Source organism: Piliocolobus tephrosceles, chromosome 19 (genome assembly GCF_002776525.5).
Source record: "Piliocolobus tephrosceles isolate RC106 chromosome 19, ASM277652v3, whole genome shotgun sequence".
Classification (NCBI taxonomy): Eukaryota; Metazoa; Chordata; class Mammalia; order Primates; family Cercopithecidae; genus Piliocolobus; species Piliocolobus tephrosceles.
In genome coordinates, this window is record NC_045452.1 from 40,473,308 (window position 1) to 40,500,076 (window position 26,769).

Below are 26,769 nucleotides of genomic sequence, written 5' to 3' on the forward strand. Positions count from 1 at the left end.
GAGTATCTTTCTGATGCTCTGCCAAATGGGGCAAACATAAGAATGGTAGGTTGTGCACCGTCAGAAAGGATTCAGGAGAGAATCCTGGGCCTATGAAGATTCATGTAAGAAAGTGATGGGCGTTTAATTAGAAAGAAAACCTGGACCCAGATTGTGGGAGACCCAGATACCCACATAGAGGAGTTACAAATCTTAATTCACACCACAACTTATGTGTGCAGAGAAAGGGTCATTGTTTCAGTCAATCTGAGCTTCCTCCTGTGCCCCACCTGCTGGTTAGCAGGAAAAATGTTAGCTTTATCACCAAACCTGGTCAGCGCTTTAAGTCTGATCCAGTAAACAGTCTCTAGGCAGGGCCAGGTCTCCCTTGGATAAAATGAGCTGTAACTCTTTGCTTGAGTCTCTTTCTAAGATGGTGTTGGGGCCTGTGGGCTTGCTGTGGTTTACCACAGTGCTTCTCAAAAGTTCCATGATAAAAAACCAATTTGTTTGTTCGTTTTAAAATGTTCAATATGGTGCTAATGGACATTTTGTAAAGTATGAGAAAAATAAGTTACTAGAAAAAAGGAAATGAAAAAGACATACAAAATCCAAGCTCAAGTTTTATTAGGTTGAACAGACATGAACATACTCGGTCAAATAGCTGTAAACGTTTCTACACTCTTACCCTCAGTTTCTGGACTTATCTTGTTGAGACTGGTAACAAATTTCACAGATCATTCCTGATCTACACTTGGAGTAGCACAGATCTTCTGGAAGAACGAAAGTCCTCAGACACAATGTCTTTGGGTTTCTGGGGAAAGTCCGTTATCCTCTGGGTTCCTCTTGCTGGGCTGGCCTACATGGCTGAAGCCTGTGGCTGGAGGAACTCATTGTCCAGGGCCTGCCTTGGCACCTCTTGGCCACTTGGCCTTCCCTCAGGGCCTGCCGGCTGTTTAACACCAGGCTCAGCCACACCCTTTACCCAGCTGGCAAGACCAGAGGTTGATTTCCAAGGTTCACTGTGACCTTACCTCACAGAAACAGACGCCTCGAATCTCCACTCAGAATCTGTACCACAGAGGAACACCCAGGCCGCCCTCCACCACCATAGGTTCTGGAGTGCAAGAGCTTCCACGGTCCCCATTAGGGACTGGGTGCAAACACTCCCTCTGCCCTGAGCATTGACCTCACCTGGCCCCCGGCTCTGGGCAGAAGCCAGAGAAGACAGTAGGGACCTAGACATTTTTATAACTCCTTCCTTGATCTCTCCCCACAATTCATGGACTTCAGAAAGAGCAGGCGTTCCCCTGTATTATTCTCTCCCCTTCCTGAATTCAAACTCTCCAGCTACATTTTAATGGCATATAGGATTCTCTTTTTGTCTACACTGTCAGCACACTCCCTGAGTAGATGTGCTCCAGGCCGGTGCAGCGCTGAGTGCACAGCCTCAAAGGAATGCAGCTCCTGTTCTGCTCCATAATCCTACTTTGCACCTTACATTTCTTCTGTAACAAATCCTAATCTCCCCTTCTCCTCCAGGCAGCTAGGCAGACATCAAACGTTGTCCTTGGTGAAGAGCTTGCCCTCTGCAAAGCAAAAGCAAAGAAGTATGCTCACAGTTTTCTAATTCTCATTCTGTGACACCTAGCAAATACATCTGCAATCTATTCAGCAGGCAGGAGGCGTTCCTGAAGGTTTCTAAGACTGCATGATGGTGCTTGCTGTAGTGCAGGGTGACTTGGTGCAGGCAGATACCAGTGACCAGGTGGGCAGTGAGGAGACAGCCTCAGTGGCTAGATGTGAGGTTATAAAACCTTGAATGAGGCAAATTGGTCCTGGAAATAGACAAAGGGGGGTGTTCATGGGAGGTGTGGGGAGTCAACACGGCCTATGGTGACTATTTAGCAATGGGGGAAGTGAGGGGCAGGGTTCAAAGATCTGATTCTTTTTGAGTCACTGTTGTAAACAAAATCAAGGGGAACTAAAGTTGCATCAAGGAGCTGATGTGTAAAAGGGAAGCAAAAGATGCAGACAGTTCCAATTCGTGGATGATGAAGTTAGGAGAAGTAAGTGCTGTCCCAGAGGTGGGAAGGGGTGCCAGAGGGCAGGAATTAAATTAGGCACAGGGCTGGCAGGGAGGTACCCAGAAAGAGACCTTGAATAAGGGAGGGTGGTGAGCTGGCCATGCAGGGAAAGCCCCAAGGCCTGGGTTTGAGTCTTGACTTACTTTCTAGTTGTGCAAACTTGGAGTTTCCACCTTGTCACCCCTGCGCAAAGTGACTGATGGGTGTTTACAAAGCACTTACGTGCATGTTTATCCCCAGGGCAAATATGCATGTAAGTGCTTTGTAAATGGTAGATCCAAATGAACATCTGCTACGGTAAGAATGGGAAGGACATTCCAGGACAAGGGGACAAAATGAGGAAGGGATTCCAAGTATCCAGGACCTTGTAACTGTGTGAAGAATGACGCTAGCAATGGAAGGAGTGGACTCCACCTGTTTTGGGAGTAGGAAGTTTTTTTTAAAAATGAGACAGGGTCTTGCTCTATTGCCTAGGCTGAGTGTAATAGCACGATCACAGTTGCTCACTACATCCTTGAGCTCAGGGGCTCAAGCAATCCTCCTGCCTCAGCCTTCCGAGTAGCTAGGGCCACAGCTGTGCATCACCATGCCTAGTTAATTTTTAAATTTTTTGTATAGATGGGATTTTACCATGTTTCTCAGGTTGCTCTCAAACTCCTTCTACCTTGGCCTCCCAAAGTACTGGGATTACATGTTTGAGCCACTGTGCCTGGCCAGAGGTTCATTTTAAAAATGTGCTTTCCCAGAGATGTCTGATAAGATGAAGCTTTCGGAATTCCTTTGTCATTGATTTAATGGCTATAATGTCAAGCGCTGTGACCCACTATCCTGGAAGTCCATTTCAACTACCTGGAGAGTTTCAAATGTACCTGTCAGTGCCACGATGGTCTCTCTGTCCCGAGATTCTGATTCACTGGGTCTGAGATGGTGCCCAGATGATGGCAATAGTTTTGAAGCTCCATCATCAAAGTGGTTTTGATGTGGAGGCAGGGTCCAGACTGCTGCTCTGTGGACTGTAGTTCTCCACCCATACCAGGTGGATATAGCATGCAAAGGTAACAGAACACATCCCAGAAAGGCACACTTCTTGCTGCAGTGCTGCTGAAGAGAAGCAAGAAGTGTGTGCTTAAATGTTTATCAAAGAGAAGTAAATTACCAAGAGGTTTCCCCTTAATCAATCAATTAGTCACTACCCTAAAGAGCAGAGAGGAAGATGAATAACCCAAGTTCTTCCCTGGAAGGTCCTGTGTTTAGTATATTTGAGGTCATCCACCTCAACAACCTCAGTTATTAAATAAGAAAACTGGGGCTTTAATCAAGTGGTTATGACTTGCCCAAGGTCATGTGGCTGCTAAGTGCTGGATCTCTGGTCACATGCATTCCTAATCATTGCTGGTGCATGATACCTGCAATGGACGTTTTACCCATTTAAATTGTATCAGATCATCCATAATCCTAACATAATGATTTACTATTTTAGGGTACAAAAGAGAACTTAAGATACTGCTTTTGGCCGGGCATGGTGGCTCACGCCTGTAATCCCAGCACTTTGGGAGGCTGAGGCAGGTGGATCACGAGGTCTGGAGATTGAGACCATCCTGGCTAATAAGGTGAAACCCCGTCTCTACTAAAAATACAAAAAATTAACTAGGTGTGGTGGTGGGCGCCTGTAGTCCCAGCTTGTCAGGAGGCTGAGGCAGGAGAATGGTGTGAACCTGGGAGGTGGAGCTTGCAGTGAGCTGAGATCATGCCACTGCACTCGAGCCTGGGCGACAGAGCGAGACTCCGCCGTCTCAAAAAAAAAAAAAAAAAAAAAAAAGATACTGCTTTTATTTGCATTGACATACTGTTATGCTAGTGTATTAGTCTGTTTTCATGCTGCTGATAAAGGCACACCCAAGACTGGGAAGATAAAGAGGTTGGATTGGACTTACAGTTCCGCATGGCTGGAGAGGCCTCAGAATCATGGCGAGAGGCAAAAGGCACTTCTTACACGGCAGCAGCAAGAGAAAAAAGAGGAAAAAGCAAAAGCGGAAACCCCTGATAAACCCATCAGATCTTGTGAGACGTATTCACTATCAAGAGAATAGCAGGGGAAAGACCAGCCGCCATGATTCAATTACCTGCCCTTGGGCCCCTCCCACAACATGTGGGAATTCTGGGAGATTTGGGCGCGGACACAGCCAAATCATATCAGCTAGTGACTTTATCAATACAAAAAAATCGCTGAGAAGAAATTGTCTCAATTTTCTAAAATTGCAACTAGTTTTACACTCATGAGTAATCATGCTATGAAAATGTACAAGACAAAATTGTCCATGATAGATTTAGTGTCATAGTATACGAAGTTCAAAACTGAACCGCCTAAGTATAATTGTCAGAAAAGCTGGAGCAAATCTCCTGTTGTACTCTATGTAATTCCACTTTAAAAATACAAATAGAGTCTCCTGACTTGTTTTGTATAATCTTTGTCACCAAAGCTCATTGACAGATGGACAATGTGTTTCATATCAACTTATTTTGTGTGTTATGCAAGTTGATAGGAATTATACATTATGCAATTTTACGGAGCAGTTTGTGGTCACCACGTGTTATTGAGAACTGCTGTGTGTATTAAAGACTTAAACTGCATCTGAGGTAGATTAAAAAAGCGCTTCAGAGGGTGAGAGTGTTGCATGAAATTAGTTTGTCTGGAAGGATAAAGAACACCTAAAACTGACTTCTTAACAGCAAGTAATAAAAGATAATAGTGATGCTTGTGTACTAGGTTAGAGACTCCCCTAAGAGAAGGTACACATCTGGCCTCCTGTTCACTAATAGTCAGTGATGGAAATCAAGGAATGAGTGAGGGTGGTGGGGGAGAGAGGGACCCAGAGACGCTCCACTTGGAACCCCCATCGTCGTGTTCTGACACATATTCCCATTGCTTCCATGTCTTGGTTGCCTGAGTGAGTGTGTTCTAATCATTTGCCGTGAGGGGAAGTGGAACTAGGAATGGGACAGGACAGGGGCCTCTAATGACTCCTAAGCTTCCGTGCTGCCCGACCCATTTGCATGATGAAAAGAAGGTCCCAGGTGATTGGGTGGAGATTGGGGTGGGGGGGGAGGTAAGGCTCAGACGCCTGGCAGTGGCTGAAGCATGACAGCTATCTCCTTTCTCAAACCATGGCCATCCTCAGAATGGCTTCAAGCCAGATTTGAGCTCACCAAAGATGTGAGTGGGTCAGTGTGAGGAATCTCACTCCAGTACCTCGTTTAAAACAGAATCTGAGACTTCCTCCCTTGTGAGCATTTACTGTAGAGGGATATGCTACCCTTTCCATATTTAACACATGCACACACAGAACTGCTAAGCCATAAAGTAAGCTCAAAGACGCTCCGTGCAAGGACAACAAAAACCAGACCTTCCAAAATGATAACCAGGATTTTATAACTCATAACACCATGCATGTTATATTAAAAGTGGAAGACTTTTTGAACTGCAACCTTTACATCCCAATCCAATAGTTCTTTCCGCTTTGAAATATCCACAATCTGAATTTTATAGGGATTATTTTTATTATAGGTAAAGCAATTAAATCTCCATATTGAGGGATGAAAACCTTTTAAAGCCCTTCTCAGAATATCAAAAGAAAAGGAGGCTTATATTTAACAGGTGTGACAACCCAACACAGGACATTTCATTGAAAAGGAGCTTGACATTATCCAGCAACAAATACTTAAATTAATCCAAAACATCTTTTGGATAAAAGGGATTTTAAAATGAATTAGGTCGACCACAAAACTTTATATAAAAAGACCATCTCATGTATGAAATACTTTAAGAATACTAATTCTTACGGAATGTGTCAAGTGGTGTTTTTATAAAAACTTTCCTTTTAAATGACATTTTGGTTAGAATTATGATGTTTGTCCTGCAATACAGAAAGTGACGTTGTCTTTTAGTTTTCTTTTGGCCTCTCAAGTTAACTTAATTGATTTAATTTATTGAAACTGATTTCCTCCTATTTGACCTAAATCATGGGCCAAACTGAAGGGAATGCTGTGGCCGTAGGTAGGGATTAGATTGGACAGCAGAAAGAACTTCCTAACTATAACTACAAGATGCAATCAGTTGGAGGAGATGATGTCATATGCAAAATTCTAGAATTCTGGATACTGAGATTCTTCAAGGTTAATGACCCACATTTTATGAATGGGCTCGGTATGCATCTTTCATCTTTTACGAAATTATCTTTCTCTTTTCTCTCCTCTCTCTCTCACTCTGCAGTGTGTTTTTGGGGAACTGGAGATGGTAGTGAGGGAGAGTCACAAACAACGTTGTTTCAAATATCGGGGTTTTTCTGAGCTCATTTTGAAATCATGTTCTTTCTACTATTAAAGTGCAGTTCATTATTCTTAAAATGTTAAATGTTATTTTGCTTATCAGCACGCATATTGTTTTTAGCACTGTTCTGTATTGTGATAATATTCAGTGCTAGTGATGACGACTGAGAAACGTTGGCAGTGTATTAAAAAGCTTTTAAAGTACTGAAAAAGAGTCATTGGCCTGTGGGCTACTGATCTCATTGAATAGGTTCAGAACCTGTTTACTTTAAAGCATTCCCCTAAATGTTAAGGGTTCACTACGGTGAAATTTGAAAATTAGTGGCTAATTGGAAGATTTAAAAATCTAGTAAAATATCTTGGATCTGGAATATTTGGAGAATAATTAGAAAAGCAACCAAAATATGCATTTGGTAGTTAAGAAGAGTCAGATCAAATATTTTTTAAGACCATGTGAACTGGAGTATGGGGACTTCTGTGTGACTAGTGAGCACGTTCAATACTAAAGGAAATGCAATCGACTGTGCAAATGACGATTCGAGCAGAGTGTATAAACTGACAAGACCCTATTACTAAATACCCACTTTTAAATATACATTCTGCTCTTTGTACCTCAGGGGGAAAAAAAGGATGCATACTTGTCAGAAATTTAATCTGTTTTCAATATCTATTTTTATTGGTATCTTCTCTTGGCCACCTATGGAGAAGTGGGCTTGTATCCCAACTACCATAGTGTGCCTGTTTGTTCAAGAAATTTCCTAGGAATGCATTTGTAGTTTCACGAAGGCTGTCCATCTTAACAAGGGAAAACCTTCCTTGACTGGAATCTCAAATTTTAATGAGCCCATGTTGGCATCTCTAGGGTTAAAGATCCTCTCAGAACCTATAGGTACTGGAAAAGGCGGTTTCTAAACTCAGCTGCTCAAGTCCATTTTATTTTTTCCCCCAGCAAACAGGAAGTGGAGCCCTGAAACTTTTTTTTTTTCCTCACTGGAAAGTGCGCGGGGAGGGGGCACACTCACCCTGCCCACATCCAACCCTGAGCCTGACCCAGACTTGGGGGTCTCCGTGTGTTTTTTCTTCCCTCTCTTTTTTTCTATTATTTTGGCAGACTTTTTGGAATGTCTGGGAGCTAAGGGCTTTGCTTCATGGAGCAGAATTCTGAAGCAAGAAAAAGAGAAAGTTATAGACTAAACCACAGAAATGTAAACACGTCTGCAGCTAAAATAACTCCACTTTCATTGAAAACAGTCCTCCCTCACAATCAGACTTCTGTGTGCTATGGTCAATAAAACTGCATGTTAATAGCGACCAATTAATAGATTATGTTGCTCGGCCTTAAAAGTTGAGGGAGTTTTAATTATTATTTTTCAAATTAAAGGAATGCTTATTCCCTCCCTTCCCTTGGGGTGGGGGGCGGGGGGAGACTTAGCTTTCTTTCTGGCTGTTTGCTGAAATTCTTGGCTGTTAAAGTTTGGAGAGGGAGGGACATGGTTAGTTTTCACTTGGTCGGAATGGGGAGAGTGTGCAAGAGATCGCTCCAGGACAGGTTCCTAGAGATCGCTCCGGGACGGTCGTGACGGCCCCCGAGGGACATGAGAGAAGAGGAGCGGCGCTCAGGTAAGCTCGATTTTGAGGTCAGAATTCGCGTAGAAACGAAAGCATCTGGAAGGGGCTTAGCCCCGTGCCTCGGAGGCAGACGAGCCGAGCCTCCCGGCTGCACCCTTTGGAGGCTGCTTCTGGCAGACGCCGTCGTCTCCCAAGGGCGGCTGTCACCGCGTGCATCGGTCAGACCAGGCCGCGGTCCCCTCGGCATCCCCGCGTCCCGGCGGCTGCATCCGGCTCCTCCCCACGACCGAGGTCCCGGCCACAGCGCCTCTCCCTCCGGACGCTCTGCGCGACGTCTTCCTAATTCTCATCAGCATCGAGGGCAGTCCGCGGTCATTTTATAAACGTCTAGTGTCGCAACCGTTTTCACTTTTACCGTTTTCAATGTTTGTAACGGTTTTCACTGAGGCTGGAAAAACATCACTTCTCGCTAAAAGCGACCCCGAGTTAGGAGGAGCGCGCACCCCCGCGGCTCCCCCTCCCACACTTTCCCTCCCGTGACCCCCTCTCCTCCCCTCTGGTCCTTCCCTTGCTCCTCGCCCCTCCAGTAGTCGCGTCCTGGGTCCTTTCCTGCTGGGGCCGACTCTCTCCTCCAGCCGCCCCAGTCTCTGGTCCTCCGCCTCCTCCTCTTCCTCCTCCTCTTCCTCCCAGAGCCGCCTGCAGCGTCCTAAACCGGAGCAGGGCGCGTAGTGTCCAAACCTGCCCGCGCCGCCCGCGCTCCCGGCCCCGAGGGCGCGCGCACGGACACGCGAGCACACCCACACCCACGCGCACACGGACACGCGCGCTCCCGAACACTCCCGCGCGCTCGCACCCACGCGCACCTGGCCACGCGCGTGCACTCCCGCCCACGCGTCCCCGCCCCGCCCCCAGCGCGCACTCCGGCTTCGCAAGTCGCGCGTCGGGGCGGCCGCCCTGCTCGGCGATTGGCGGGAGCCAGAGCCTCCCTGAGCCCGGCGCCCAAACCATGGGCTGAGCCCGTCGGCGCCGAGGGAGTTAGTGCGACCCGGCTCCGCGCCCACGGCCAAGGCACGCGCGCGGGCACACGCGGGCGCGGACACGCGCGGACACACACGTGCGGGACACGCCCTCCTCCGACGGCGGCGCTAGCCTCTCGGTAAGTCCCGCGCCCCACGCGACCTGCCCGGCTCCCGCGCTGGCGACGGCGGCTGCGGGGACGGGGACGAAGGCAGCGGGGTGGCCTTAGGGGCGCACTCTGCAGGGCCCTTCCGACGGCGCCGGGACAGGTGGGGCGTGCAGCGCCGGGAGGGACGGCTCGCCAGTGCGGGGTCCCCAGGAGGCGCGCGCAGTCAGGTGCGGATGGAGATGAGGGGGCACCCCGAAATTGACAAGGGCCAGGAGAGCACACCGCAGGGACTTCATCTGGGGCCCCGACCAAGAGGTTGTTTGTCCTTGTCTGGAATGGAAATCAGGGTGACCTAAAGTAGGGACCAGGTGTGAGGCTGGGCTGTCACTGTCCGCTGGGTCCTGATGGTGGAATGAGTCCCGACGGCGCCCTCCCGCACACACCGCAACACCGGCTCTGGCACCAGCTCTCAGCACCAGGAGCGGTCCCTTTCCTCTCCCACTCTCAGTCTCCGTCTTTTCACCTTCCTGTTCCTCAGCCTGCCGCTGTTAGGTTTATTTGCCTCCAATTTACCACTCTAATTGCAAAACTTGGCACGTTGAAAAAAAATACAGTCTTTATTTTATCAGCTAGCCTTACCTGGTTTCTGTCTGAAATACATCATCCGTTTATTGCTATGGTATATTGCATAGATGCATAGAGGCATTAATTATCTTTTAAGTACAAGACACATGCTGTTATTAATAGCAGACAACACTGCCCGATAAAATGGATAAACAATTTCAATGAGAATGTGGATTTAATATAACTCTTCGTTGATCGAAAGGTAATTTCCTTTATCCTTCAAAATAACATATTCCTCTGTGCTACAGGTTTCACACTCACATATTTCTATAGCTTTTGTAGTTCAGAAAACTTTCAATGTGAATACAAATACATTTTAATTTTCCCTGGGTGACATACATAGGACACAGAGTTTATTTACCTTTGGGACTATTTTTGACTGTTTTCCATTCTCTCCAAGTAGTTTAGAGCCCCTGAAGGGAGAACTGTCACAGTCCCGAAGTTAACCCTTGCTCCGCCGGCATTGGCTGGTGCCCACTCCCGGGGCAGACCAGAGCTCAAAGCCTTCATCCATAGGAGGATCAGGCAACAGACGTTGTGAAAAACCCAATCATGTAAATTAATTCACCACGTGTCAAGTTATTAATAAGCTAATTACACCATCGAAATTATAATTCTAGCAGAAAAAGGGTGACCCCTGCAAACTTGTGGCTAATATGTCAAGTTTTACAATTCTCAAGAAAGGCTTTAGAAGAGCTACACACATCACAAATGCTATTTGCCATTTGGTAATCCTAGCTTCGGTTTGGGTCAACGGCTTTTGGAAAGTACACTAAATTAGTAAATGGGTAATCTATCTCGAGATATTTGTTAAGGAATATATAATTCCAGTGGCACTTATAATTTCAGTTTCTTCTCTTTTGTAACATTTTATAATTACTTCATTCTGTTTAAAAAATTAGAGTAGAATTGTAGTGTATTATTTCACATTTATCTGTTATTTCATGAGGAATTATTGGTAATTTAATCTGATGCGAATTCTTTAGCTAAAATTTAGAAAATTAGCATTTACCATTGAAGGCATTGTGTGAGGGGCCCGCGTGCACACCTGTGTATGAACTTCCCCCTCCACTTTCCACGTTTGCTTTGTTATTAAAGAAAAACCTCGTTGAATTTTTAATCTTATAAAATCAGATATTGTATTTGTTGTAAGACCTAAGATCCCAATGGAATCCCAGATACATAAGTAAGAAGGAAAGCATCTCTGAAAGACGTCAAAAGGAATTTGTAACTTACATAGTATTCTACAATGTTATGTGTTATGTATATTTTAAACGTATCTCATATTGTAAGTAGGGTAATAGGAAACTTTCAACACTTTTTTTTTCTAAAAGTAATATTGGCTTTGAATTTTTCTTGCTATCTTTAAACAAAAGACAAATAAAAGGGGGGGGGGGTTATTTCTTCTCAAAACAGAAGAGCTAATGTTTCTGGAATGGTTTCCTATTCCCAGGCAAAAATCGATAGCGAGTCAGCCCCATTCATAGGATCTGGAGTGGTGGGAAGACATTGTCATAGTGAATAAACATCTATGTTGCCTGTTATTTCATAGAACTCCATTGAGAAGGTGTCGACACAGAGACACCTACATTTCTAATGCAACTTGTGGAGTCTGGGAAGCGGTTTGGTCAAGGTGGCAAAATCCCAGCTCTGTGATGCATCAAGTCACTTCTCAGTTTAAATTGACAGCTGATCTCTCTGAATGCAGGTCTCTTTTTGTCACCTCTTTGCTTCTTCACCCTTTGCGTCCAAGGCAGTTTTCCAGAGAGGAGGAGGATGGCAAAGGAGTTCTTTTTTCCTTCCCCAGTGTGTAAGGATACTTGGGCTTTCCCAGGGAGCATGGTCCTTCACAATACAGCTATTGTTTAATGTTCTACACTTTGAATTTGAACCTTAGGAGCAACATTTTTAAGGAAAATAGGCTGATGTGACAGAGACGTTCAGATCTTTGGGGCACAGTTTCAGATGATTATGATACTTGGTGGCAGTGGTGCGAGTAGGGGCTTTTTGAAAACTCTGAAAATCGCTGCGGTATTTGAGGATGCTCACGCTTGGCGGTGACCGGCCACCCCTCCATGTGGTTGGTATTCCTTGCATGATAGCATTCTCCCTGGTATTTCCCGCACCCTTATTAGGGGTCAGTTAATTAGTTGTCCATTATGCATTGTCAGCGCAGGGACCTCTCACAATGATTGATTGAAAGCAGTTATTTTGTAAACAAACAACAGTGGGAGTTTTCCAATGGCTGGGCTGTCACCTGAACCAGTTCAACATAGCTAAAAAAGTTAAAAGTTAAAAGGGAGATCTTCCTCTTTTAACCTAATCTTTTATTTAAAACATTTCCATATTAAAAAGGGAGAGGCTTGAATGCTTCATGTTTGTAACGTTGCAAAGTCTAGTGAAGGTAGTGAAGAAGGGTGAGCTAAAATTACTTTGCTAAATTTAAGTGCAAGTAAAATGTAGACAACACCAAGAAATTAAAGGGTGCGTCTAAAAATGGAGCGCTGGGTCTAAGTTTTAGATTTAAACTAACTTTTAAGTTCTCCTATTTTTAGGGTCGCATGTCATAATCTGGGAGACCCTGATTGCGTATGAGAAACAGTAATTTTACAATGAAAGTAAGGGGTTTGGTTATGTTGACTCAGTGCGTGTTGAGAAGAATGTGCAAAGGAAGTCTCATTATGCGACTCTGTCCTATTCAGAATGACCATATGAGACAATGGAAATATCCTTCAAGTGTGTAAAATAGGCCATTTGAATTAATTTATCACTTTTTTTTGTTATGATCCCAGAGAAATAGACATCCGATGTGATCTGGGACAAATCTTTAGTGCGTCTAAAGGTTTTTCAAACCTAGATTTGTAGCTGCCTCCTTTTAAAACCTAACCTATGATTTTGAATTGTTTTAGTGGGAATGAGATTTTTATACCTGCTTTTGTCTTACATGTGATCCCTTTTAAGGATAACGTTATTGCAGTAATTATTCCCTCTGCAAAACATACTGCAGGGGGAAAAACTATCTCTCTAAGGAACAGGAAAGAAAGCAGGCACATGTAGAATGACTTTTAAAAATTAGGAAACTTATTTTCACTAGATGTAAGCATTCAGCAAAAGTTCCCAAATGTTCATTTGAAAGTGTAGAAATGCATTTGCACCTCAGTTTTGAGAGCAGGGGAGCAAAGGAGTGAAGCCTTACTTAGTGAAGTACTGTCGTCCCATTTCCATTAAGTGATTCTCTGTTACTGGCGGAAAGATTAATTTTCTTTATTACTCTGTGGAAAGAGTGGGCTGTGCCTTCTTGGGGCTCACTAAAGTACTTAAAGTTGTAAAGTAAAAGAAAGACTAAATTGGAGCATGCACGCTTTTCTGCACGCCTGGCAGGGAAGTTTGTGTGACTATCTTAAGGAAATATTAGCTTGTGGAAAGTCAGAAGCTGCATCCTGGAATCAGATTAGCTGGAGTTGTGATCTTTCCATCTGAACTAAGATGGACAGTAAGAGAATCCCAAGATCTTAGTAAATCTGTTAGTTACCTTTTGCCTTAATTTAATACATTGATTGAAATTGGCCATGGAAACCTGCTGTTCCTTCTTGGTTTGCAGATGTGAGTTCCTGAAATCTTGATGTCTCGATGGCCCAATGACATGGGACATGCTCTGCTGTGTCCCTTCGTGGGTCCTGTCACTGGAGCTTTCCATCTGTAGGGGCTGCTGCCAGCTTTGGAGCCTGAACCTCTCTGCCTTCCCTGGAACCCCCTCCAGCCAGAAACCCCTTTGTAATATTCCTGTCTTTCATCCACAGACTCTTGCCTGCTGCTGGGGCCTCTGCAGGGGCAGTGGTTTCTCATCACGTGTGGGCTGGTGGGGGGACGCAGTGAAGAGTAGGGGAGGGAGAGAGCCCTGGCCTCTGGGGACCTTAAAGCAATATTTCATGGAAAGCCTGTTCTCCAAGCCAGGCAGATTCTGCAGTACTACCTGCAGTTCCTCCAGTTTGCCCTGTTCACCAAATAATTTGAGTGGGCAGAGCTGGGTACCAGCCTTTACTTAGAGCTGTGTTTCTGTTGAAAAGTGGGGCCCAAGTATGTATTAACTAATTTAAGAATTGGGTGCTGAAATAGAGTCTGTTGGTCATGTTGGTGTCCCCCCAAAATTCACTTCTTAAAACCATGACTGTTTCAGGGTTACAGTGACAGCGCTGCTTACATTCTAAAAATCCACGGTCAAGCCTCAATAAGCCTGAAGGGAATTTGGCCTGATTAAATGGCTCTTTTTAGTTGTTCATAGTCAGATGTCACCCCTCACACACAATTAATTTGTACGGAGTCAAGTGCGTTCCACACACATTGCTAAAGGGTGAGAAGAGGGGATAGCAATAGTGAATTTCCTGGCAATCAAGCTGATTATCCATTTACCGTGTATGGTGGGAGATGCTGAATGCTAGCACAATGCTGTGTTCTTAAAATGAGGACTCTTGGGAGAATTGGGAAGGTTAGGCACAGGCAAAGCAGGAGTTTCAGAAACACAGGAGACCTCCCTGGACCCACCTCTGTGTGCAGTGGAGGCTTGGAATTCTGCTTGACGTGAGAGTGAACGGAGGTCTCAGGGTTCAGAGGAAGGAGTGAAAGAGGCTATTATGAGGGCCCTGTGGGAGGAAGAGGGGATAACTGTGGCACAACTTAGGAAGGGAAAACTTTAGACCTCAGCACTGAAGGAGGTGCGTTTCAGGATTTTTGCATGGGAAATGCAGAGATCTAAGCAGAGTATACATAATAAGTGAAGCATGTGCTAGTAAAGTGAAATGTTTTGAAACAAACCACTCACATTTACAATCTCAACATAAAACTTTTTAATTAAATGTATCAGAAAGCTGAGATTTCTTTTATTAGGAAATGAGGTAAAAACATTTTGAAAAGAAACCAAGTGCTAATTGAGAAATGTTCTAAGAAGATTTCATATGTTGAATGGATTCTCATTAAAATTATCCCCAACCTCACAAAGCTGATGTGAGCCTGCTGCCAGATTTACAAATCTGGGTCTATAATTGCACAAAGTTTAAACTTGCCTTGTGCAAGGCTTGCTTTTTCTGCAGTTCAAGATACAGCAGCAAGAGGACAGAATAAGCAACAGTGGAGGGAAAATTTTCTTCTTCAGTATTGAAAAGTACTTTCTGGTCTATTTGACCGTGGCAGTAAAACTTACTTCGTGGCAGAGTTTTAAAAGAGAAATAATTACAGTAAAAATCAAATCTGGGGAGTCTTCTGGAGAAGAGATGTTAGATCAGCATATTATTAGTATTTATCCCAAATTCTGGAAACCTTACCTAAAGGCCCTGCCATTAGAATGGAGAGGAATAGTATTGATTACTACTTGAAGTATCAAAGTAAAAGTATTTTATTTATTTATTTATTTTGAGATAGAGCCTTGCTCTTTGCCCAGGCTGGAGCAGTGGCACATTCTTGGCTCACTGCAGCCTCTGCCTCCTGGGTGCAAATGATTCTCCTGCCTCAGCCTTCGGAGTAGCTGGGATTACAGGCACCTGCCAACAGACCTGGGTAATTTTTGTAGTAGAGACAGGATTTCACCCTGTTGGCCAGGCTGGTCTCAAACTCTTTACCTCAGGTGATCTGCCTGCTTCGTCCTCCCAAAGTGCTGGGATTACAGGTGTGAGCCACTGCACCTGGCCAATAAAAGGATTTTGTAGATGAAATAGTATCGGTTCTGAAGATCGAGTATCTCTTAATGAAACTGAATATATTTTTGCAGTTTTCTAAGACTTGTAAATATAAGTGACTAAACAGAATGTCCCACAAGGGCAGTTCCTTCTAAGTACCCCATAGCCAAATTGTAAAACCAAAGGTAAGTCAATAAAATCATTTCGTAAGTATGTGTAACCCACAGTAAGGGCTGTATTTGCTTGTACATTAAGAACGCATTTGTAAATGCATTTAGCATCAATATAAACTTTTTCTTTGCAAAAGTAAGCATTAAATTGTATTAATTTTTCTTTATTGGTCTTAAGCCACCTGGAAATACATTTCTGAATTAAAATATGTTAAGCATCTATTAAATGAGAGCACTGTCCCAAAAAAGAGATGGGAGCATAAGTCATACAGGGACTGTTAAGACATGGGACACATCTAGAGATTAGACAAACAACTGCAAATTTAGTGGGAGGAGCCAGAACATTCTGCCATGGAGCCCGCCTATCCACCTGTCTGTCTGACTGCAGCAATTAGTGGCATGCTTGAATTTCTCTCTTTTCCACAAGTTGTGTTGACAGGTAAACAAAACTACCACCCCTTTTACTTCAAATAGCTAAGTTTAATTGAAGAGAGGAGAATCCCCCCTTGCAAGGATATTCTAAATGCAGTGTCTTTAGGATAAATACCTACAGGTGGAAATTAATGCAGGCCAAGTGGAATGCCTCAGAATTCAGGGAATGCTGAGTAGGCAGAGATCAGTGGGCAGTCAGATTTGACTCAAGGTGTGAAGGTACAGGACTCCAGTGGCAGAGGGAGTGCTCTGGATCATGGGAAAGGCATATGCAAAGGAAGAGGCTAGAAGCTACAAACTGTATGGTGGAATGGCAAGCTGTCCCATTTAGTTCATGTTTTTGCCTTATGTTCTATGTAAGACTTCATGCAAGACACTGCAGAAGCCTTGGGTAATGCCTTCAGGGAGGCAAAATCCAGAAAGAGGATGAATTCGTATGCTGTGGAATCTAGAGAGGGAGGTGAGCAAGAATGCCATGGAATTGGGGCAGACATTGACACCACAGAATCTAGAAAGGAGGGGAACATTCACATTGTGGAATCTAGAGAGTGGGCGAATGTGCATGCCATGGAATCTAGAATCTGGGGGGTGGATGCAAATGCCATGTAATCTGGAAAGGAGTTGAACATACTTGCCGTAGAATCTAGAAAAGGAGTGAATGCTTGTGTCATGAAATCTAGAAAGGGGATGAACGTGCATGTCATGAAATCTCGAAGGAGATAAGTTCACACACCAACAAGAGTAGCATCCTCAGTGGGACAACCTGGTTGAACTGGGCCAGCAGGGCAGTGAACAGGGCTCTAGACTGTGTGGCAATGGAGGCGATGTTCCTGAGCAGGGAGACAGCCTCATGCAATGCACTGGGTTTGCTGTAGGGCCATTCATGGGCATGCTTGCTATCACACAGGTCTTTCTTTCTGATGAAATCACTGAAGGATTTCATTTTTAGCCTTAGCATCAGGAATCATTGTCTGAGCATTTGGTTGTATTTCATTATTTGGAGACGTGTGAATGACCCAACTCCAGCAGATACATAAGACCCTGAGGGCTGCCTGGCAGGCCATTGCATTCCTAGCTCGAGTTTATGTTCTTACCCTTGCTTCCCTTTAGCTTCATCTTTATTTTTTATTTTGCTTCTGAATTTTAAACAACCTTGTCGTATTGCATATACCCTTGTAGACCACTTTGAGTCCCTTTTTGGGAACAAGGTAGAGCATAAATAACATGAAATAGAATCATGCAACCAAAAAGCAATTGACACTATTCCATAGGAAGATCAGAGGATCACAGCATGCTACCCGGAGGCTGAGGCCCTTAAGCTATGCTGGGGCATGTTGGATCTGGATTGGCAGGGATGGTAGAGATAGCAGTGGGCAGGAGGGTGGGGGAGTCAGGCCCGCTGGTGTGTTTGGAGGGTGGAAGTGTTATGTTACCTGGGAGCGGGTCACACAGTGTGGAAGCTGAGCAAACCCTCTGGGGTGTTGGAGGGATTGGACCAGACACCTACTTCAATATCTCAGGTGTAAAGTTAAGAGGTAGGGAAGAAAGTCATCTTACGGAAGGGAAGGGAGAAGTGTGATGTTGTGGAAGGTGGCAGGTGACATTCACTCACCAGATGGTATAGCCACAGGAGACATGTTGCCAGGACCATCTTCACCGTGGCTCTTTGTAGGAGGTGCTCTAATTGTCCTCATTTTCCAGTATAGCAAAGTGAGGCTCAGGAGTGCTGAGCACCTTGCCTGGAGTCACACAATAGTGGGAGCCAGTGCAGCATCAGAACCAGGCAGGCTGACGCTGAGATCCACCCATGCGACTCTGCTGTATGTAGTTATCTTGGTCAGAGCAGTGGGCGTGTTACGGAAGTGACCAGAAGGGAGCGAGTGACGTGGAGGCGGAGTCCGTGTAAGGTCTTAGCAGTGCTGGGCAAAGGAAATAGAACGTGAACCTCAGGGGTAGTTTTAAATCTTCCAGTAGCCAAATTAAAAAAGACAGGGACAGGTGAAATTAATTTTAATAATGTAATTTATGTAACACATGCTGAAAATATTATCATTTCAAATGTAATCAGTGTAAAATATTGATGAGATATTTGGCTTTATTTTTTTCTATATGAAATCTTCAAAATCCATTGTGTAGTTTATACTTACAGCACCTTTCCATCTGGACTGATCACATTTCAAGGGCTCCGTAGCCACATGTGGCTAGTGGCCCCCATGCTCAATAGTGCGGGTCTGTTTAGCTTAGGAATTCACATTTGATATAATGAGCGACCACAACGTCTATTATGTAACTTGGCCACAGGAGTAGACGTTTTGTGACCTTATGTCACTAAGGAACCAGATATGATAGCAATAGAAAATTGAATGCCAACGTGACGTGTTCAGTACTAAATCTGCAGTTTTTACGTTGGAGGGAAAAATGTATGTATGATTTCCTGTTGAGTCACTTCATGCTTTTAAAGGGCAAAATAAAGTATCGACTTTCAGGCCAAAACTTTGTATGCCTGGTAACAGATAGTATGGCTTTTGTTGGAATCATGCTGCGACAACTCCATGCATAAAAATGCTATTTGAATATCCTCTGTTTAAAGATACTTCCAGCCTGATGACAAATTTCTTATTTTGCATGTTTCTTGAGAATAATACAATTGATTATTTTGAAGAACGGCGTTCTTAAAGTGCCAGCATCCCAGGGGAAGAAAGCATATCAACTAAATGTATTGCTACAGAATTAACCTTTACAAGGACACATTCACACTGTTTGATCATGACAGGTTGCACATAACGCAGGCCTTTCCCTTCATTTGTGATACTGAAGCTTATGGCAAAGTCTTCTGAAGTCAATCCATAGTGCTCACATGCTATTTGTTATTATCAATGTGCTATATGTGTGCTATGTGTGATGCATCAGTGAGTAACCATTAGCCTTTTAACTATGCTACTCTTTTTTTTTTTTTAGTTTTTATTTCTTGAGATAGAGTCTCACTCTGTTGCCCAGGCTGGAGGGCAGTGGTGCGATCTTGGTTCACTGCAAGCTCCGCCTCCTGGGTTCAAGTGATTCTCATGCTTCAGCCTCATGAGTAGCAAGGACTACAGGTGCATGCCAGCATGCCCGGCTAGTTTTTTGTATTGTTAGTAGAGACAGGGTTTTGCCATGTTGCCCAGGCTGGTCTGGAACTCCTGAGTTCAGGCAATCCTCCTGCCTCAGCCTTCCAAAGTGTTGGGATTACAGGCGTGAGCCACCGTGCCCAGCCTAAGCTACTCTTAAAGTTAAGATTTCATTTAATTTTTTGTGCAAAGTAAGAAACTTCACTAGCAGATTCTTACTATTCACATTTTCCTGAATAAGAGATTTGTTTTTAGTTCCAGTAGCTGGTCTCTAGCAAATTTCTCATCTGTGGTTCCTTGTAGATAAGTTTGCTTTCATTATCACTAGTGCCTATTAAGAGAATTTCACTCTTATTGTTTTGGTTTATTTTTCCCGGTGGGCAGTGCTTACTGTAAAAATAAAATAAAACAAAAACTGCTAAATAAAATAAGTGTGGCTTCTCTAGACCACCATATTGAATTTTACACCTAATGCAGCACGATTATTGGTAACCAAACAGTAAAGGAGAAGGAAAACTGTGGTTTATTAAAATACCCAACCAAACCCAAAAGCTCAAACCAAGGAGCATGGCTGTGTGTTCTCGCGTCTAGCATTATATGTCTCTGGTGTGTTGCGATGCTTCATTGTAAGGTCATCTAAGGGCAAATAGAACAGCAAGACTTTATCTTGTGTACTGCAGACTCCCCAGCTTTCAAATGCAGGCAATGAGTTGGATTTTGTAGTAGAATCTTGTTTCGTCCTATAAGGAACGTGGGCCAACAGGTGTGAGCCGTTTATAGGTAACTGAAATTCTATTCCAAGACCTCCTGCACGTCCATTTGATGCCGTAAGCTGCATTCAAGCATTGTAGTTTCCTATCAGAGTACAAATTTAATTTAAAGTTTAAATTATATTTGAGGAGTCTGAAGCCCATTAAGACTTCTTAAACAACTCACTTGAGGTTACGTTCAGTGAACATGTGTAAATATGAGAACGTGCAAGGCAAGTGGTCTAAACACAGAATGAATACGAGACCACACTGATGTAAGCCACATGTGCTTAAAATCTTGTCAGAAAAAACATCTCATCCCTGGTAACCAGAACATTCGACTGGCCGTGTGGCTTGCAGGGAAGGGTTGGTGTCCAGGTGCCTCTGTGCTTGGGCCTTGCAGTTTTGCCACATCATCAAGGAAGATCTTTGAGACCAACGCTACGCCATCAGCTCATGGGTGTGGCTCTCAGCTGCAGAGCAACGGGGGAGACAGAAACCCCCAGGGTGCTGCCTGCCTCAGCCCTCAAGTGGTGCCAAAACATCCGTTCCCCATCAGCTTCTCAGGTTGGGTGTCCGCGGGTGCGAAATGGCTGAAATGTACTCTTGGAAACTGTTGTGTTTAGTTAAACTTGGATTAATGACAACCGTCGAGTTTATTTTTTCCTTTGGGCTGAAGAGTTTTCATATGTTATAGGGATGTGTGGGTGGATTCAGAGAAATGACAAGTGACTCCCAGTAGAGTGAGCTCATAAAGGCATCTAAGCATCGCTGAGCAATGCCCCTTCCTCACGGTCTCTGAGCTTCTAGACCTTCCTCCTGGGCACGTCCTTCCTTATGTGTTCGGACTCACAGTTCTGAAGTGTCATCTTTAGTGAGGTTTCTCCTGCAGTCAACACACCCAGGGACTAAAAGAAACAAGCCAGCGAGTCTAATGAAATCAGGCTGCAGATCTGAAGTGCTTTTGGAATATCCTGCCGCTGCTTTCTGTCTTCTGTCTGGTTTTCATGGAAATTTGTGTCTGGGAATGAGGAGGAATCGGAGTGGATTTGCTGGAGGCAGGTGCCTGTGTTCTTTGGCCCTTGCCATTAGGAGTCAGGACCAAGGAACTTCGGAAGAGGTGGAGGAGGCAGAGGCCGTGGGAGATGCGATGAGCACGGTGCAATCTTTATAAGACAGCGGGGATTTCCACAGACTTCCTGATTTTTGAAAATTATTCATAAGCCTGCCCTCGTCTGGGATTTTCAGGATAGAAAACATACCCCATTTACTGTCCACACTCCATAAATTACCCTTTCAGATTGTTGCAGAGTTATTTTTTGCGTTCTGTGATGCTTGCATACATAAGCTCTGTGATTGTGAGTAGAATGCCTCCGTTTCTTTCTCCAGCAAGGACCCGGACAGTGCTGGTCAGGACAACGTGCAGTAGTGTCACGGCCCTGTTTGAAATACAGGCTACTTCTCCAAAAGGTTGGGAATAAATGCTGGCTCAACTCTGATTTAAAAAGATTAAGGAAGAAATGGAAATGAGGATCAGAATTAGTTACGTTTGCACTGGCAAAGGAAGCGAGATTAAATACTTGCTTTCAGTCTTTGCTCCAAGCAAGTAAAAAAAAAAAAAAAAAAAAAAAGAATTGCCTATTACATATTTGAGAAAGTTAAATGCATGCTTCCTTTCTGGAAGGCGCAAGCCTATTTGTAATGGACTTTGCAAGGCAAAGATTGCTGCATTGGACGCTTAACATGAAATAAGAAATTATGAACTAAGAAATCTTTAGTTCATAAACATTAAAAAATAAGTTGCTGTTTTAAATAAATATAATCATCTGCTTCATCTGTGTCAGAGTGCGGAGTCTTTATTTCTTTCCTTTTTATTTTTCGTTTTTTCAGTGATTTTATTTCTTGTGCTTTACACCCATTGGCTTCTAAAATAGGAGGTGACGTGTACGTGACTTGTTAAAGAGTGAATGAGTGTAACATAACCCTTTCAATTCCCAACTTAGATAAATCATTTTGGGGATACCTTAAGCATATCAGAATAAAAGAAAACATAGTATTTCTGTGTCACCTGAGGCACTGGTGCCAAAACCAGCAAGAAGTAGTGACATTTTGTAATGCAATTACATTTAGGCTTAAATTAGTGTTTTTCTACCATGTTTTTCATGATCAACCTCCTAAAAAGCCTTTTCTTATTTTTTTTCCTAATTGTCCCTCCTCACATGGAAATTTAATACCACAGATACACTGTTTTAGTACTTCGCATTATACATATATGTATGTCTACATTTAGGTATGTCTGTGCTTTATACAGAAAAGGAATAAGACTCTTTTCATCCTTCAAGAACTAATTTTAGCCTCCTTGAGGATGCATGGCTTAAATACGCAATGCCGATACTTAACTTTGCAAAATATTCTGTTTAGGAAAAAAGACGGTGGATGCCCATACGTGATCTTAGAAAGGACTGAAGGTGGTGAGGGAATTCGAAGTAAGCAAGGATGAGGATGCCAGGGAATGATGTTCTGACAGTCGTCGTCCTTGTTTAGAACGTGGCCTGAAAACTAATAATGAGAAAACAAAAGATGGATGACAGCTCTCCTTCGTGGTGTTCAGGCACCATTGAACATGCAGGATTGCTGACCATACGTTTTCCACGTGTGAGAAGGTGACACGGTACTTATCAAAGTTACGAGTGGACAAAAGCAGAAGGTTGCAAAAACTAGTAGCCTAGAGAGAGCAAGGCGGCATGGAGGCTGGCATCCACCGGCCGGCGAGCTGATGGGAGAGGCTGCCCTTCTACACTTCCTGGACCTGAGCACGCAGCCTTTTCCCTGCACGCCTTGGATGTAACAGTGCAGGTTGTGTGGCGGGGCTGACGTGCAGCAGCAGCTGGATCACATTGACTCTGATATTTCCCCTCCAGTAAAAGTGGAAATAGAATAAAACAAACAACAACAAGGAAGACATGCTGAGCTTAACCCAAAGCTCAATCAGAAGAGAAAAACACCTGGGCCATTGTCAAGAGAAACAAAACCGGGCCGGCCCATGTTTTTCTGAACACGATCAGCGCATAGTATTCCCATTAAAAGGCAACTGACTCAGATGGAGGGTGAGTGTTCTGTGAGGCAGAGCTGAATAACCCACCCACGCCCTGTAGCTGACAGGATCACTTAAGCAGAGTTACTAGAAATGACCCAATGATACTGAAAATAGGAAAAAGTACACGAGGGGAAAAGCAGATTCTTAGGAAGGGAAAGAAGTGTGTGAAACCAGTGCAGACTGGTCAGAATCTAACATTCTGTTTGAGTCTCTCCTCATCACCTGCAGTCCTAACAAATCCTCCACTTCTCATCTTCAAGTGAGTAATTGTATGACAATGCCCTGTCTTCTAGGGGAAATTAAATGGTAAAGAATGTCACCATGAGTCCAGAAGGCACAAAGACTGTTTTTTGTTTGTTTGTTTGTTTTTGCTTTTTTTTTTTTTTTTTTTTTTTTTTTTTTTTTAAGACAGAGACTCACTCTGTCATCCAGGCTGGAGTGCAGTGGTGCCATTTCTGCTCACTGCAGCCTCCACCTTCCGGGTTCAAGCAATTCTTATGCCGCAGTCTCCCAAGTAGGTGGGATTACAGGTGCATTCTACCACACCCAGCTGATTTTTTATATTTTTAGTAGAGACAGTATTTCATCATGTTGGCCAGGCTGGTCTCGAACTCCTGACCTCAAGTGATCCGCCCTCCTTGGCTTTCCAAAGTGCTGGGATTACAGGTGTGAGCCGCCCAGTGTACGAATTTAGAAACATTGATGATCCTCACCACCTGGGGTCAATGATGACATGAAGATCACATCTGTATTGAGAAAAAGTGAATATCAAATACATGTTAGTTTTCTAGGCCATTTTGGCGTTGTTTCACTGCTTGGCTCAATTTTAATATGGTTTTTATATGGCAGGTTTTTCCCCCAAAATTTTTAATTGATACAATCATGATGAATACTCTTGTAAATGTTGTGATAGCCTTGTCTTAAAGCTTCGAATTCAGCCTAAGTTAGTTCTTCCTTGGACTGCATTGGAAGACCCCTGTCATATCACATTTCACCCTATGCTGATTCTCTAGGTAGAAAAAGACTGTGTTATGCGTTGATCATCTTATAAGGGGTTTCTACAGACCAAGATGTCTGCAGGCAGTGTTTGGGAAGGTTCCTGTTTGCTAAGAAATCACACCCAAATGGAAGCATTCAGAAAACAAGTGGAAGCCAGGAAAAGTGCTTCCATCACTGGAAAGTTGAAATCTCCTTTACAAAAATCAGTTTATTGAAGGAAAAATGTCTTCCCGTCTTGTTATAGTATGTTACAGTACATCGAAAGTTCTTTTAAAAGGGCTACTTCTACTTAGTAACGATATCATCAGGATGGTTTGCAGACAGAATGTCATGCTACTGAATGGTGCCGCCTCTTCCATGGGATTTCAGGAGCCAGTGGCTGCCCTGCTCTGCCCTTCTTCCTCTTCCTGGCTTGACCTCAATTCAGGCCTGCATGTCCTTCTGCACGGTGGGTCCCAGGCTACCACCTGGAGAGGGGAAAAAGTGGCTATGAAGGCCTCTAGGAAAAAAAGCCAGCTCCTCTAACGTTTGTTGAGAGGATGAGAAAGAAAGGAGGGGAGAGGGTGAGCAGAGGGGACTGTCCTCTGGGACCCCAGCTTCCCAAGTTCTGGCAGTGGATGGTGTCTGTGGGCACTTGGTTTTCAGTTACAGCCTGGACAGAGTGTGTGTTGTTTCTGTGCCGCGTGGCCAGCCAACGTATGGCTCAAGCCCACAGTTCTTATTTTCCCGTATTTACCTGAAATCTCTCTGAACACATGGGGTTTACAGAAACATGCACTTCAATTATTCTGTACATTGACCCAAAATGGTACTGAGGAAATTTTCCAGTGGCCCTGCTAACCCTGAAAATGGCAACAGACGGGTGCAGACTGATGCATTCCCGGTGGGGTGGAATCCTCTTTGCGGCTTGTGAGTGTTGCCACTGTGGTTTGGAAATATCGGGGGAGGACTGAATTGAGTGATTTCTTTTGTTTTGCAGAACAGCTGAGTTTGTACGTGTAGCTTGAAGACCTACCATAAGAAACAAATTTGCCTCTTAAATAAAAGGAACAGGGCATAGTATGTTCTTGGCTTTGGTGTGCATCAAGGTTGGGAGAAGGAGGAGTTGTGGTCTTACTCCGTCCCCTGCAGCCTCGGGCCTGTGTGCCCTGTGAGCCAGTGTCATGGGGTGCACGTGGGCTCAGTGGCTGTGTCCGGAAAGATGTTTTTGTTCCCCTACTTCAGGTTTTAGTCCTGAGACTACCAATTAAACCATCCCATAAATCTTCCATTATAGGTAGTAAAACCTAATTTTGGATTTCCTGCGTGCTCTGGTATCCTGCCTGATTGCTACCAGGCTGAACCCGTGAAGCAGACAGTACGTGTATTGTGCCACATGGGAAAGCCCTTTTCTTATATATTCAGGATTTAGTCTTAATTCCCTGACTGCTTTCATCTTAAGTTTCGAAACTCCTGAGGATAGCTATCTGGAACTCTGCAGTTTACTTGATTCTTTTCAGTGGATAACTTTGATGCAATGAGTAAGGGAAGGGGGCGCTAAGAAAGGGGTAGGCATAAAAGTGAGTGAAGTAAAACACCAAAGCCGTTGTAACTCTGCCATCCTTGCTGCGAAAGCACAGGGCGTGCACTCTCTCAGTGTTTCATACTCCATCATCTGTAACTCAGCACTTTCCTCAAGCTGGGGAGTGACAGCTGCTTGGGAAAACACATACATATTTTGGAAGTATTTGAATCAATGCCTTGTTTCTACCCCTCTCCTCTTTCAGCGACCCAATACCTTTGACCAGTGTTGCTGAATGGTTTGCCTGGGCTGGAATCTGGGGGAACAGGAGTTGTCCTGATGACTTGGCCCTTGTCCCCCTCATCCCTTGCACGTTTGTGAAGGTGGACTTGGAAGATGAGTGGGTGTAACAGTGTTGCAAGGGTGTTCTGAGTTTGAGGCAGCCAGACTTTGTTACCTATTCACACAAAGGAAAGACAAAACCTACGCAAAAGTTGTTCTTCACGCTGGAGACTTGGCAGGATGTGGTGTGCTGTAAAAATCTGCAGGTGAAAGTTTGAGTGGGTCTGTGTATATGGATTTATTAGCAGGGGCAGAGTGGAGTGTGAGGTGAAATCTATATGAACAGTACTAAAACGTTTAAAACTTACAAGTGACATATATCAGCATTTTTGAACTTTAGAAGGTGGTGTCAATAATACTTTGTTTACTGTGAACATACAGATGAACAAAAGTATTTAAATTAAATCTTTCTGCACTCCGACATAATGGCTATTGAAAAGTAATGCATTTAATTCCAGATAGTGGAATTTCTCTCTTATACACATGTTTTTCCCCAAAGGAGATCATATTATATATACACTTTTATATATATGTGCTGGCACCTGTTTTGTTCACTTACCAGCACATTAGAAGTATCTGCCCTTGTTCGTAGGTATGGTTAATGATATTTTTTAATGCCACGTTACTTTTGAACTGTCTGGTATTCCATCGTATGTCTCTGTCATTATAAATTTATCTACCTAGTCCTCTTCTGTCGAGTATTCAGGCTGTTTCTAGCTTTCTATATTATAAACCAGGAATTCCCAATCTTGAGTGCAGAATGCAGATGCCCAGGTCCTATCCCAGGCCAATTGAATCAGGCTGTCTTGGGGTGGGGCCCAGGAATCAGTATTCTCACATGCCTCCAAGATGAAAATTACTGTTTCAAACCATGCTGTACTTTATCAGACTGAGATACGCTCTTGAAAGTGGAATTGTGTGATGAAAGATACGTATCTTTAATCTTTCGATCTAGACTGACAAATTACCATTCAGAATTTGTTCTTTTTTCC

General features: G+C 43.9%; 1 protein-coding gene across 3 annotated transcripts in view; it reads left to right on the forward strand.

The window, feature by feature from the left end:
- The first annotated feature begins 7,889 nt into the window (after positions 1–7,889).
- ERG (ETS transcription factor ERG) overlaps positions 7,890–26,769 on the forward strand; it is a 280,942-nt gene continuing 262,062 nt past the window's right edge. For 2 of the 3 annotated variants that reach the window (XM_023191587.1, XM_023191601.1), the window contains exon 1: positions 7,890–8,012. The gene's annotated coding sequence lies outside the window, so the exon portion shown is untranslated. Of the gene's footprint in view, positions 8,013–8,971; positions 9,118–26,769 lie in introns of those variants that run through there. The other variant, XM_023191595.1, reaches the window with a different exon arrangement.